At 49.8% G+C, this 13,400-nt stretch overlaps 1 long non-coding RNA gene and 1 pseudogene across 1 annotated transcript; one reads left to right on the forward strand and one right to left on the reverse strand.

The window, feature by feature from the left end:
- The first annotated feature begins 6,152 nt into the window (after positions 1–6,152).
- On the forward strand, positions 6,153–8,435 carry LOC118997655 (uncharacterized). Its single transcript, XR_005068707.1, has 2 exons — positions 6,153–6,508; positions 8,339–8,435. It is a non-coding gene; the product is annotated as an uncharacterized LOC118997655 (long non-coding RNA).
- Positions 8,436–10,923: 2,488 nt separating this feature from the next.
- LOC118997656 (solute carrier family 35 member C2-like) lies at positions 10,924–12,524 on the reverse strand (annotated as a pseudogene).
- Between the last annotated feature and the right edge of the window lie 876 nt (positions 12,525–13,400).

The following is a 13,400-nucleotide window of genomic DNA, read 5'->3' on the forward strand; positions in this document are numbered from 1 at the left end:
GGGATTAAGAAGTACAAATAGGTAGTTGCAGAATGGGCATGGGATGTAAAACCCAGTACAGGTGACCTATGGACACCTGACTTATGGACACGAACAATGGTGTGGGGAATGCCTGAGGGAGTAGGGGTGGCTGAGGGGCCAAGGGGGAAAAATTGGAACAACTGTAATAGAATAATAGATAAAACATAATAAAATAAAAGACTCTGGACTTTATCCCAAGGGCAATGGGAAGTCATTGCAAGGTTTTAAATAGGGATCAACTTAATTTGCATTTTTTAATTATTTGCATTTTAGTAAGAACAGTGGTGATAACGTGGGAACTAGATGGGCTAGGAGTAAGGATCATGGAGGGGGACTACTTAGATGATTTCAGACTCCTGGGTTAGAGACGGTAATGGTGATTTAGACAGAGTGGGCATAGAGGGTGTGTGGAGACTGAGTGGATTTTGTGGCAGCTGGTTTCCAATGAGGGCCTCCAATGAGCCATGGCTCCCAACACTCACTCCTTGTGTGGTCACATCTCACATTGAATCTGGGACAGCTCTGCGACTGCTTTAACCAATAGAATGCGGAGGAAGTGACGCTGTGCCTTCCAAAGGCAGGAGGTCTGGTGTCCGTGTTATTGAGGACTCTGCTATATGATGTGTGAAGGGGTTACCCAAAGGACTTGGGTCTCTCACAGACATCAAGAATGGCCAGAAGCCTCAGACACAGAGGCAGACACTCTTTGACTCCCTCTGAAGTGGATTCCACTCACCCTGGCTTTGACTTATCACCCACACACAGTCTCTGTGTCTCTGATTGGTCAGTTAACTAGAGGCACATAATTCAGTCAGCAGTGGGGGCAGGGCTGGGGGAAGGGAGAGGAGAACCCAGAGATGCAGACATGGCTGTTTGGCTCCTCTTTACCTTGGGGTGAGTGAGCAGTTTTCAAGAGAACATGACTACTATAGCAATCTGGAAACAGGTCCAGCTTGGGTCAGGCTTGCGTGACTCAGTGCTCAGCACACTGGCCTCTGCCCCTATGAAATCCCACGGGGAAAGGAATGGTATTGCACCACCCAGCATGTCACGTGGCATGCCTTTTTTTTTTTTTGCATCTGCACATCTCCTACCAGTCTGAATGGATATAGTTTCTTTAATTCTATACTTGTCAAACTTCCATTCAACTTGATTTCTGATGGTTCTGAGTGATGGTTATTCTCTATTTTAGTTGTAATTTTGATGTGGTTGTGTGAGGAGGTGAGCCATGTTTACCTATGCACCCCCCCCCCCATCTTGACCACAAGTCCCAAATTTGTAAAAAGCCTGTGAGGCCCTCCATCAGGGACCCAAGTCCAGCTTCATCTCCATGGACTCATCATTCACCCTACCACCACCATGAGGCCTCCCAGCAGTTCCTGGAACCTGCCATACTCTTTCCTTTCCTGGGAGCTTACCATTGACTGGTCCCTTGGTTTATTCACCTGGCCTGACTTCTGTTTGGCTTTCAGGTCTCTGCTTATGTACTTTTTTCAGAGAGGCTGCCCTGATGCTTTAAATCAGTCAACACATTTCTTTTTTTTTCTTTTTCTTTCTTTCTTTTTTTTTCTTGCTGAAAGTAAGAGAAAATCCGAGTCAAACTGGCTCTAGAGCAAAGGGAATTTATTGCCCCATGTAAAGAAGTCACTGAGGAGTCAAACTCCAGACACAGACTTTGCTTCAAGTCTTAGCTCTACATTCTGTGGGGTTGGCTTCCTCCTCGGGCAGCTTGGGGCTGTCTTCTTGGCCTTGTTGCTTGGCATGAATATCTGTGATTGGCCAGGCTTGGGTCTCTGGCCACTCACTCCCTAGCTGCCAAATGGGATTAGTGTGGAAGAAGAGTGAGGGAAGGTGCATTGTAGGCAGGTAAAAAACACCAAAATACTCTTCTATTCTCTTTGCCAGCACCCTGAACATTTCCTCACACACCGGGCACTCTCCTGCCTAAGAATCTTTGCACAGGCTGGAATGCTTCAATAATAATAATAATAATAATAATAATAATAATATTAATATAAATCCTCTCAAAAATTTTATTTTGAAATTTCATATAGAAAGTTTTAAAAATAGTTCATGCCCTTCACCCAGGTTCCCCAAATGTTAACATTTGAATACTACTTGCTTTATCATTCATTTTCTCTCTATACATATGTCTATATATACATACATAATATCTCCCTAGCTCTATCTGTCTATATAATTTATTTATCCTGAACTGTTAGAGTAAGTTACAAATGTAATTCCCCTTCACTCCTAAAACATATATCAGTGTGCGCTCTACCCACAGTGTCTTTCTCTGGATATCCATGTGGCTCACTCTGGGCACGGCGGCCTCTAACCTCCTTCAAAGGAAACATTCTCGAGGAGACCTACCCGATCCCTTTTAAAATCTCAACCCCCAGCCCTGGCTGGTTCAGCTCAGTGGATTGAGCGCAGGCCTGCAAACCAAGCAACTGTGGTTTGATTCCCAGTCAGAGCACATGCCTGGATTGCGGGCCAGTTCCCGGCAGGGGATGCACAAGAGGCAACCCTACGTTGATATTTTTCTACCTCTCTCCTTCCCTTCTCCTCTAAACATAAATAAATACAATATTTTTTTTAAAATCTCAACCCCCCGCCCTTCGTACTCATTGCTGTCACTGTTGGTCCTCCTATCCCACTTTACTCTTTCTTATCTTACAGCACCTTTGACTTTCTAAGATACTTTAGAACTTACATATGTGAAATCTGTGTATTTTAAGCTTCATAAAGACAAGGATCTTGTGTTCGTGGAAATAGCCCAAGTTTCTAAAACAGCACATAGCAGATGGTCAATAATAATAAATGAATGAATGAATGAACGAGGCAACCCAAGGTCATGGGAAATGAATGGCACAGTGCTTTTCGTCAGGCCCTGCCATGGGCCAGGCACTGCCCTCAGAGCCCTTCTGTGATGGCCCTGGGGCTGCCTCGGCTCTCACCGGGACCATCTGTGTGACACTGGTCAACCCCATTGTGGGGCTGACCCAAATTATGAGATCTCAAGTTCATTATTGTTGCCTTCAGCTTCCCTTTTTCTCTCCTTGCCCTATGCCAAAGCCGCCCCTGGATGGGAGTCCTTGGAAAAATCACTTTCCCTCCTGAGTCTATTCTCCCTTCTGTGACCCCTATGGTCTCTGAGACTCTTGGTGGCTTGGATATCATGCTCCAGTCCCTTCGTATCATCACCCTAGGGAATCCGGGCTGAGATTGTGGCTTTTCTCTAATGGCAGGAGGTGTGGCTTGTTCTCACAGGGAAAAGTATTCTCAGGTCTGGGGTTGCCACTTGCCTGCCTCTCTCTCTGGGGGTCAGGCAAATCTGGATTTGAATCTGAAGCTGCCACACCCTGGCAGCTCTATCTATGATCTTGACAGTTTGCCCCAGCGTTCTGAGTCTCAGTTTTCTGCTCTGGAAAATAGGTTTAGTAATAATCTTCTTCAGAAGTTTGTTGGAAAGAATTAGACCACTCTGCATATCACCCAACACACAGAAAGTGTTCTCAAAATAGCAGTCATTAAGTTCTGAGCCCCAGGTGAGTGCCTGCAGGTACCCAGGGGTGGGGAGGGGGCATTTCTGGAGTCCTTTCTGCACAGTAGGGATGGGCCTGGGCGCTGTCTGTAGCTGTTGTGGGGCTGTGGCTGTTTAGGAGACCCCAGCTCCTGACTTGCAGACAGAGCCTCAGGCCCCTCTTTCCCCCACCATGGAGACGGAGCCCAGAAGTCTGAGTCACAGAAGGCACTTGAAGGTTCCTGGGAAAGCCATCTGGGCCAGGAGCACTTAGAAGATGTTTACCCCGCAACTTCAGTTTATTGAAATATTGTATTTTTCATTTGTAACTGCCAAAGAAATAACTCCCACGAGTTAATGGCTTCAAACAACAAACGTATTATCTGACACAGTGTCTGAGGATGAGGAATCAGGAAAACGGCTCAGCTGGGTGGCCAGGCTCAAGGTCTCTCGTGAGTTTGCGGTCAAGCAGTGTGCCAAGGATGCAGACGGCTGAAGGCGTTCGCTGGAACTGAGGGCTCCACTTACCGTAAGCTCGCTCACATCGCTGTTGGCAAGAGGCCCCAGTTCCTTGCCGTGTGCCGTTCTCCATTGGGAGTTCAACACATGGCCTCTTCCAGAACAAGCCATCCGACAGAAGGAGAGAAAGCAAGACCAAGACAGAACAGTATCCTTTATACCTAATCTCAGCAGTGACATACCGTCACTGTTGCCACGTTCTTTCTGCCACGCAGACCAACCTGACACACTGTGGGGGGGTGGGCAGGGTAGGGGTACGGCACGAGGGTGAGCACACCAGGGGGCAGAGGTAGCTGGAGACTAATTTTATTTTATTTTATTTTTTAGAGAGAGGGAAACATCTATCGACTCCCTCTCACATGAGGCCCAACCAGGGCCCGAACCAGCAACCCAGGCACGTGCCCTGACCGGGAATCTAACCTACAACCTCTTGTTCCACAGAACGACACCCAACCGAGTCACACCAGCCAGGGCACGGAGGGCTATTTTGAATACGGCCCATCACAGATGTAATTTACATATGGTAAAAGTCACAGACCTTTGATGTGCAGTCTGGTCAGTTTCAACTATCAAAAACCCTCCTGTAACCCACACTCCCATCCGCATTCAGAACATCTTCATCACCACAGAATATCCCTCGCCCTCAGAATATCCATCATTGCACGTCCCTTCCCAGTCCATCCCCCTAATCCCAACCAACTGCATAGCTATTTCTTTGTGTTTTTTTTTAAACAGATTTAGGAATCTTTCTTTTTTTTTTTAAAGATTTTATTTATTTATTTATCTTTAGAGGGGAAGGAGAGAGGGAGAGAAACATCAATGTATGGTTGCCTTTTGTGCATCCCCTGCTGGGAGTTGGCCTGCAGGGAACTGGACTACAACCCAGGCATGTGCCCTGACTGGTGCATAGCTATTTCTATCTACAGATGATCCACAGTCTGGCCCAGTCTAGAACTCCATAAAAATGGGTTCACACAGTCTGTGTTCTTTTGTGTCTGGCTTCTTTGCTCTGTGTGGTGATTCTGAGATTCATCCACGCTGTTACTCGTCTCCGTGGTTCATTCCTTTTTATTGCTGAGTTCGGCCCTCCCACCTCTGTGCGATTCTGACCCTCATTCCATGTGCCCTTAACCCACCATCTCCTAGTTAATGTCTCCTGTTTCCCCTTCTGCGGGACTGGGACCTGCTTCAGGACAGAAGCTGTATCTCATTTATTTCTGGGTCTCCAACATGAGCTCAGCGCCTGGCAGGCAACAGGTGCTGGGAGCTGTCACAGCTGACCCTTGGAAGCACAGCATGATGGGAAGCAGAGGTGGGTAGGAAGGTGGGGGGAGGGCAGGGCAGGGCAGGCTGGACCTGTTCACTGGGGCCGGATATCACTCCAAGATGCAGCGTCCACAGTCCTCAGAGCTCAGAGGGCTCTCCAATCAGACATTCTAGGACAGAGACAGGGTTTTGTTCTGACAAACACAGAGGGGCAGTGAGTCCAAGGCTGAGGTCACCCCCCCACACACCCTCACCCCACCACTGGAAAACTCATTGGCTGGGGACAAGCTGAAAAGAAAGTAAAAATGGATTCTCCCTCTCCTGTTTCTCCTCCCCTTTCACCCATTCCCCTGACAACTAACCCAACCCTCAGGCAGGGCTTGGCAGACCAGGCCTCACGTGAGCACCTCCCCCCAGGCCCTGCCACTCACACCACTCACACAGGCCTCACCCTTGGCAGGCTCTGAGAAGACCAGGGCTTAGGCTCCAGCATCTTCTAGAGGCTTTCTGGAATCCCAGGGCCCGTAGAGCATGAACTTAGGGGTCAGAGTGCTGAGTCCCTGTTCTGCCACCTCTGGCTGTGTGACCTTGGTCAGGTGACTTCCTCCCCTGTAAAATGGGATCATAATTTTTAGCTACTGGGGTGAGTGCAGGACTGACTGAGGTCAAGTGCTTAGCACAGTTCCTGGCAGAGAAAGGGTCATGTGCCTTGGTAGGACAAGGTGTCAGGCCTTTCCTTTTTACCCAGAAAAGTAGAATTAGCACCAGAATCTGGAGCTGAGGACAAAAAGCATGAAGTGCTTCACCTTCCAAGCTCAGAGGACAGCTGTGTCCCCTCAGGGCAGGATGTGACATTGCAGTAGAACCAGCACCACTCCCTGAGCTGGAGGCCGAAGAGGAGCCAAAGAGGAGCCGCCTGTCCCTCTCTCCCTGAGGCCAGAGCAGGGGCATTGGATGGTTTCCTCTCCCTGAGGCAGGGCAGGTGAATCCGACTGTATTTTGCAAAGATAGCCACCCTCCCCGACTTGCTCCTCTCCAATGGGACCCTATCACTCCCTCAGCAAGAGGACCGATCAGCCCTTGCTGCTGTGCCTCAGTGGATTGAGTAATAGCCTTCAGACTACAGGGCCACTGGTTTGATTCCCAGTCAGGGCACAAGCCTGGGTTGCAGGCCAGGTCCCCCATGGGGGCGTGCGAGAGGCAGCCATATACTGATGTTTCTCTCCCTCTCTTTCTCCCTCCCTTCCTCTCTCCTCTCCCTAAAAATAAATAAAATTTTTTAAAAAATAAAAATATCATGACTACTCAATATTTGAAAAAAAAAAAGAGGAACAATCAAATCCCTTCCCCTTGAACCTGGGCCAGCCCTGGTGACTCCCGTCTAACAACAGATATCCCACGTGACTTCAGGAAAACTCACTTTACAGACACTCTTCCTTGAGGCACTCTGTGTCAGAGCCCAGCTGCTATGCTGTGAGAAGTCAAGCCACACGTGGACAGGCCACGTGTAGGTGCTGCAGGTGACAGTGCCAGCCCAGGCACCAGCCATGTGAACAAAGCAGCCTCCCAGGTGATTTTAGCCCCGCCACGCGAGTCTTTCCAGCTAAGCACGCAGACGTCATAGAGCAGTGTATTAGCTATCCGTTGCTGCCTAACACATTACTCCTTAAATCAACAACTCGAACAGCTTAAATCAACAAACGTTTATCATCTCACACCGTTTCTGATGGTCAGGAACTCGAGGGTAGCATATCTGGGTGATTCTGACGCAGGGTCCGTCTCTTAAGAAATCGGAGTCACACTGTCGGCCAGGGCTGCAGTCACCTAAGGCTCTCTGGGGCTAGAGGATTCACTTCCAAGCTCATTCATGTGGCTGCTGGAAGGAGGCCTCAGTGCCTTTCCAGATGGGCTTCTCCATGCATGAGTATCCTCAAGACAGGGCAGCTGGCTTCCCCCAGAGTGGGCGGTCCAAAAGACAGCGAGGCAGAGACCACATCTCTTCTAACCTACTTGAAATTACATACTATCGCTTCTACCACACTCTATTGGCCACTCAGACCACCCCTGATACAAAGCAGGAAGGGACGGCACAAGGGCATGAATGGTGGGAGGCTCGGGTCATTGGACACAGTCTTGGAGGCTGCCCACCGCAAGCAGAGCCCAGCCATGCCCCCCCCCCGTGCCCTGTCAAATTCCTGACCCACAGAGTTCATGAGCATGATAGAATGGTGGTTGTTTTAGGCGGTTTGATTTGGGGTGATCTGCTTCACAGACACAGATAATTGCAACAGAGCCAAGGGAATAATTCACCCAGTTTGCCACCAGAGGCCGTCTGACCTCTCATTCCTGGCGGATGTCAGCTGGGCCACTGACTGCACCTGCCGGTCCACCCAGGCGCTACTGGTATAAGGGAAAGGGCACTGGAGAGAGAAGGCCAAGGATGTGACCAGGCGACGAGGGAGAAAGAAGAAGAAAGACAGAGCCTGCCCACGTCCACAGGCCCTGGGAATGGGGCTGCAGAGAGTAGAAGTGATGAAGGCAGCAGGCCTGCTGGGGGCATGGATGTGAGCCATGGAAGGTGAGCCCACCGTCACCAACAGAGGGGAGCTGTTCGTCACAAAGCCCTTCATCAGCATGGCCTGAAGGACCCCCTTGCCCCCGCACACTGTGTCTATAGATAACGAGCTGAACAGCCTCGATGACAAGAGGACAGGAGCAGGGCCACCGGAGCAGTAAAAAGGGGGTCAGCCAAGGGCCAGCAGGGGCTTCCTAAGGAAGCAAGTCCTTTTTTTCTCTTTGTTCCTCCCCACTAGCGGAGGAAAGCAGACCACGCCCATCTTCTCCTCTGCCGTAAGTCTACCTGCTGGGACTTTGAGTCCAGTAGCAACTGACCTTTGAAAAAGGGAAGCTCTGGCTAGTGTGGTTCAGTGGACTGAGCACGGCCTGCAGACCAAAGAGCCGCCAGTTCGATTCCCAATCAGGGCACAAGCCTGGGTTACAGGCCAGGTTCCCAGTTGGGGGCAAGGCAGAGACAACTGCACATTAATTTTTCTGTCCCTCTTTCTCCCTCCCTTCCCTCTAAAAATGAATAAATAAAATCTTTTAAAATATAAAAAGGGAAAGGCCAAGTAAATGCCCAAAACAAGAGACTTCATTAATAATTAAAAGTGACTCAGTTTTGGACCGAGGTGAAGATGTCATCAAGGGGACCGGAGGGAGAATGACAGATTACAGTTGGTAGAAGTTATGTTTTTAAAGAATATTTGATCTACCTTTAAGTGTTGATATTTCTCAATCAAACTTGTTCCAGGAGCCATTATTAGTATTATCCTGGACTCCTCCTCTTTCGCCTCATTCATTCACTCACTCATTCACTCCTCTTTCAAATCACACACTCATTTACTCATAAGCACTTCCTGTATGCCAGGCACTCTGCTAAGCACGGTATTTTGATAAGTAAAGTAATTAGAAGAACAGTCAATTAGTCATCATGTCCTGGCCATTCACCTTTCAAATATTTCCTAAGCCTTTGCCCACTTCCCCCACCCCAAATGTTTCTGCCTTGGTTCAGGCCTTAGTAGCTCTCATTTGAATTATTCCCTTGGCTCTGATCTCTTACCAGTCCATTCTCCACCCTTTCCGAGAAGGAGCTTTCCGAAATGCAAGCAGTGTGGTCACTTCCTGCTGAAGATGACTAGTTGTCCCCCAGCATCCAATTTTCCTTTAGTAATAGAGCCTCTACACTTAAGTGTATGTCTGTCCAGAATAAAAATGACCTTTTCCAGCACCCTGGCTGCTAGTGATAGCCATGTGACTAAATTCTGGACAGTGCAATGTTAACAAAAGTGATGTGTGCAAGTTCTAGGTTATGCCTTTAAAGGGAAGAGGTGTGTTTTCCATGACCCCTTTCCTCCCCCTGCTGGCTCGAATGCGGAAGTGATGAAAGAAGCTGCAGCTGCCCTCTTGGACCCCAAGAAGGAAGCGATATATTGAGGATGTCAGAGCAACATGCCAGAAGGACCCAGGGCTCCTGATGAATGTGGAGCTGCCACGCCCACTCCAGCTTCCCTACCCAGGTTCTTTCATACGGGAGATGGAGACGTCTATCGTGTTTAAGCCATTGTTATTTTGGAGTCTTTGTTATAGTCGTTGAATGTGCTTTCTAACTAATAAATACTATAACTCAGAACTCTCCCAATGGCTCCTACCGTCTTCAATTAAGTCAAAGCACCTGAACTCAGTACCTAAGACCCTCTAAGATTTAGTCCTGTCAGCCTGGTCGCTTGTCCCTCTGTCATTTAAACTCCACGCTGTAGTCCTACCAAACTGCTTGCACTTTCCAAATGCACCAAGCTCATCATGCTTCCAGACCTTCGCTTCAACTATTTCCCCTGCCTGGAATACCCTTCCCCCTTCTTCTTTGCTGTTTCCTTCCTGCTCACCCTTCAAGGACTCGGTTCTGGAGTCACGTCTTTTTAAAGGTCACCCCAAAACCCCACACCCCTCCACCCCAGACTGAGTTATGTGCTCCTGCTAAATGCCCCCATAGCGCCTTGTGTTCCTGCCTTGTGACATTGTATTTTCAGTCCCTAGCTTATCAGGAAAGCTCCATAAATATGCATCCGCTGAATGAATGACTGAGTTAAGCAACCGACCTCATTTATTACACTGTACTCTCACCCACTGCTCACTCAGTCATCTGCTTCCACAACCACCTGACTTCCCTGACACAGGGACCACAGAGTTCTGACGGTCAGGCCCAGTAGGTGCTCGATGAACGTTGTTCTAGGAGCACTTCCAACCAGCGCCTTCTGCTCTGCATCACCATTTTCCAATAGAACTTCTGGTTCATTTCACAAGGGTATTCTCACAGTGTCCAGTGCGCAACATTTTCCAACATAGTGTGTGTTTGTTGTTGTTAACATCATAATCCTTTTCTTAGAAGGCCAGTAGCATTTATGAAAATCAGCATTTGCCCACAGTGACCTCAAAACAGTAGCTGAAAGGATCTATTTGTTTGGATGGATTGGACTTAGCCAGTTCTTCAGAAAACCACATCTCAGTGTTGTGGTTTGGGTGTCGAAGGGACAGGAAGCCTGTCACAGAGATTGGGAAGTGGGTTCTGGGTCAGGTGGGATTGTGAAGCCCCAGAAGGGCACAGAAAAGGGGGTATGTTCCGCAGGTGGGAGGTGGCTGAGCTGCGTAAGAGAATCTGGACCTCAAAGTCCGTAGTGAGTAGGTCTCGGCCCACTTGGTAAGAGCCTCTTATCCAGTTTCTTTATTCTGACCCCACAGTGGGGTAGATCAGTTAGGACGAGCGAGGTTTTGCTACAGGAAGAAAAAACTTGGGTTCCATCTGCAGTTGGGGAGGGTATGGGAGGCCACTGATTGATGTTGCTCTCACATTGATATTTCTCTCTCTCTCCCCCTTTTCCTTTTTTTTCTTTGACTGTGAGCCCTTTATTCCCAAACTATAAATATGCCTGCTCTCTGAGAAAAGACTGTCAGGTGAAAAGTCCAGAGCCTCTGCATCTCCACATCCCAACTGCTCCTCAGTCCAGACCAGTCTCCTTAGAAACGTCTCTGGAATCGTAACCCTGGCAAGCATTTGAGGACAGCCTTCCCTTCTTCCTCTGTGACTCCAGCACCACTTGGGCCCTGCTTCAGCCAGGCCCAAGGCGGGCCTGGTGCTCAGTGCTCTGTTTGACCAACTCCCTGACCCAGCCCCACCAGGTGGTTGCGTGTTACCCAGGCCCGGGCCGGGACACTCCTGGCCTGCTGCCACCAGCTGCTGTGAGGAACCACCAGGTCTCTGCACTACCGTTTGGCATGAAGGTTGGGAGAGGCCTGCTTCCAAGCCACTTCCCTGGCAGGTCGCTGCTGTCCCTGGGCCACAATGGACTCCTCCTCATCCACCGTTTCGTTGCCATCTTCCTCCCGCTGGCTGCTCTGAAGCAGCAGCAGCTCCAAGTCAGGGTTAGAACCCAGCCCCTTGGAGGGTTTAGGCTGCCACCCCCTCTGGAGGGCAGGGCCTTGAGGATGACATGCAGGGATATTCCCGAGAGGCAGAGGAAGCCCGGCCAGTCCAGGAGGCTAATCTGATCACCCAGCAAGATGAGCTGCCAACAGCAACGTGCAGACTTCCTTTAAAGTGCTGGCAATGGAGAGAGTGAGGCAACAGGTTCTGGAAACCAGGAGGAACTCCAAGAAGTCCAAATCAAAGGCAAGAATCCTGTCAAGGATGAGGCTCCCAAGTATCCTCAGGAGCAGCCCTGTGTCCTGGAAACGGAAGATTTTGTCAGATGTGGACAAATGGAGACCTTCAAATATGGCAAAGAGTAGGAAGAGCCCAAGAAACATGAGTGGCTGTGGGTAGAATATGGCGTCAGTGGGGTCTGGAGCCCAAGGTCCGCCTTCTGCAGGAGTATCCGGGTGAGGGTCCAGAGAATGCCACCAACGAAAGTCATCCCCAGCACCAAGGCAAAGCCCTCCACATTGAACTACATGGACTTGCAGGTGAACATGAAGAGGCCCCGGGCGAAGAGGGAGACCACCAGGAGCAGCGCCGCACATAGCTCCTCCAGCTCGAAGAGCAGAGAGAAGATCAAGATGAAGAGGGCGGCTGAGGATCTGGTCGCCGTGCACAGTGAGGCCGTGATGCAGAGGGCGCTCCAGCTGGATGAGCCCTCATCCAGCGCCTTTGCCAGTGTTGTTGGAGCTACTTTGAGGTAGTCAGGCCAGCTCCGCAGCACGTGGGCCCTGTGGTTGGAGTGTGCGCTGACCCAGAACCCAGGACAGGACAGAGAACAGGAAGACCTCAGCCAGGGGCAGCATCGTCAAGGACGGGGAAAGTGGAGGCTCTACATCGACCATTTGTTGTAGAAAGTGATGCCGATGGAGAAGCAGTGCTAGAGAAGGACCAGCCACAGAGTCAACACCACCTTCCACACAAAGGCCACGTCAAGGGTCCACCTTGCCATCCAGGGAAGGGGCAACTCCCTAGCTGGGGCTGGTGGGGGCAGGCACCTCTCCTGAAGGCGGGCTGCAGGAAAAGCTGCTTGGCTTGGGCCACGACTTTCCACCTGAATGTCTCCTGGTGAGAGATCTCTTCACCTCCATGACTCAGGAGGGTAAACAGAGCCTGAGTCAGAGCCCTCAGCTGAGGGGCTGGGGCCCGGGCCAGACCTCTCCACAGCCAACCGTTTGCAGCGCTGCTCCGGCTCCAGGTCTGAGGCTCGGCCGCCGGTGCTCCTGCCAGGATCCTCCAGCCACAGATCTCTCTCAAAAATCCATAAAAACATATCCTCAGGTGAAAGTCAAAAGTAAAAAAGAAACAACTTGGAAAATCTCAGTTGCTTCAAACATCAAAATTAATTTCTTACCCATATGATGTACTCATCTGAGTGGACGGAGGCCTCTGACGGAGGGTGGTTCTCAGGGGCTTGGTCGGTGGGGGCTGCATCACAACACAAACTTCTGTGGCTGTAGATGCAGGGAAAATGGAAAGAATCGTGCACTGTCTGTCAAAAGCTTCTGGCTGGAAGTGGCACATATGTCATTTCTGTTCACATTTCATTGGCCAAGGCAAGTCATGTCCTCTTGCCTAAGTTTAACAGGGCTGGGACATGTAATAGGAAAGGACACCAAACATCTGTGAGAAAACAGTATAGCTGACCACAAAAGACAGTGTAACAGGGTGCAGCCAGGGGGCCCCCAAATAGGGATTTGTAATGGGGTCCAGAACTCAGGAAATATCAAAAAAATATGGATGCCCTCACCCCCACAAGTCTGAACTAGGGGATGGGAAAAACACTGAGAGTCTTCACTTTTAACTGGTTTCACAGATATGTTAAATAGCTGTGGTCATGCTTTGAGCCAGGGAGATGGGAGTGACTTCCACCCAGGATGTAATTGGAGGCAACTCCCCCTGGTTACAGTGCCTGAGTGAGAGCTTTGGCAGCCCAGAAAAGCTGGAAAAATATGGGAATGCTGGCAGGAATAGCCGATTGTGGGAGGAGTCGTAAACGGGGCTGCCAAGGAAGATTGGCTCTGGGATTTAAACCCAGGC

Source organism: Sturnira hondurensis, unplaced genomic scaffold, assembly GCF_014824575.4.
Source record: "Sturnira hondurensis isolate 20B ecotype Veracruz unplaced genomic scaffold, ASM1482457v3 Scaffold0013381, whole genome shotgun sequence".
Classification (NCBI taxonomy): Eukaryota; Metazoa; Chordata; class Mammalia; order Chiroptera; family Phyllostomidae; genus Sturnira; species Sturnira hondurensis.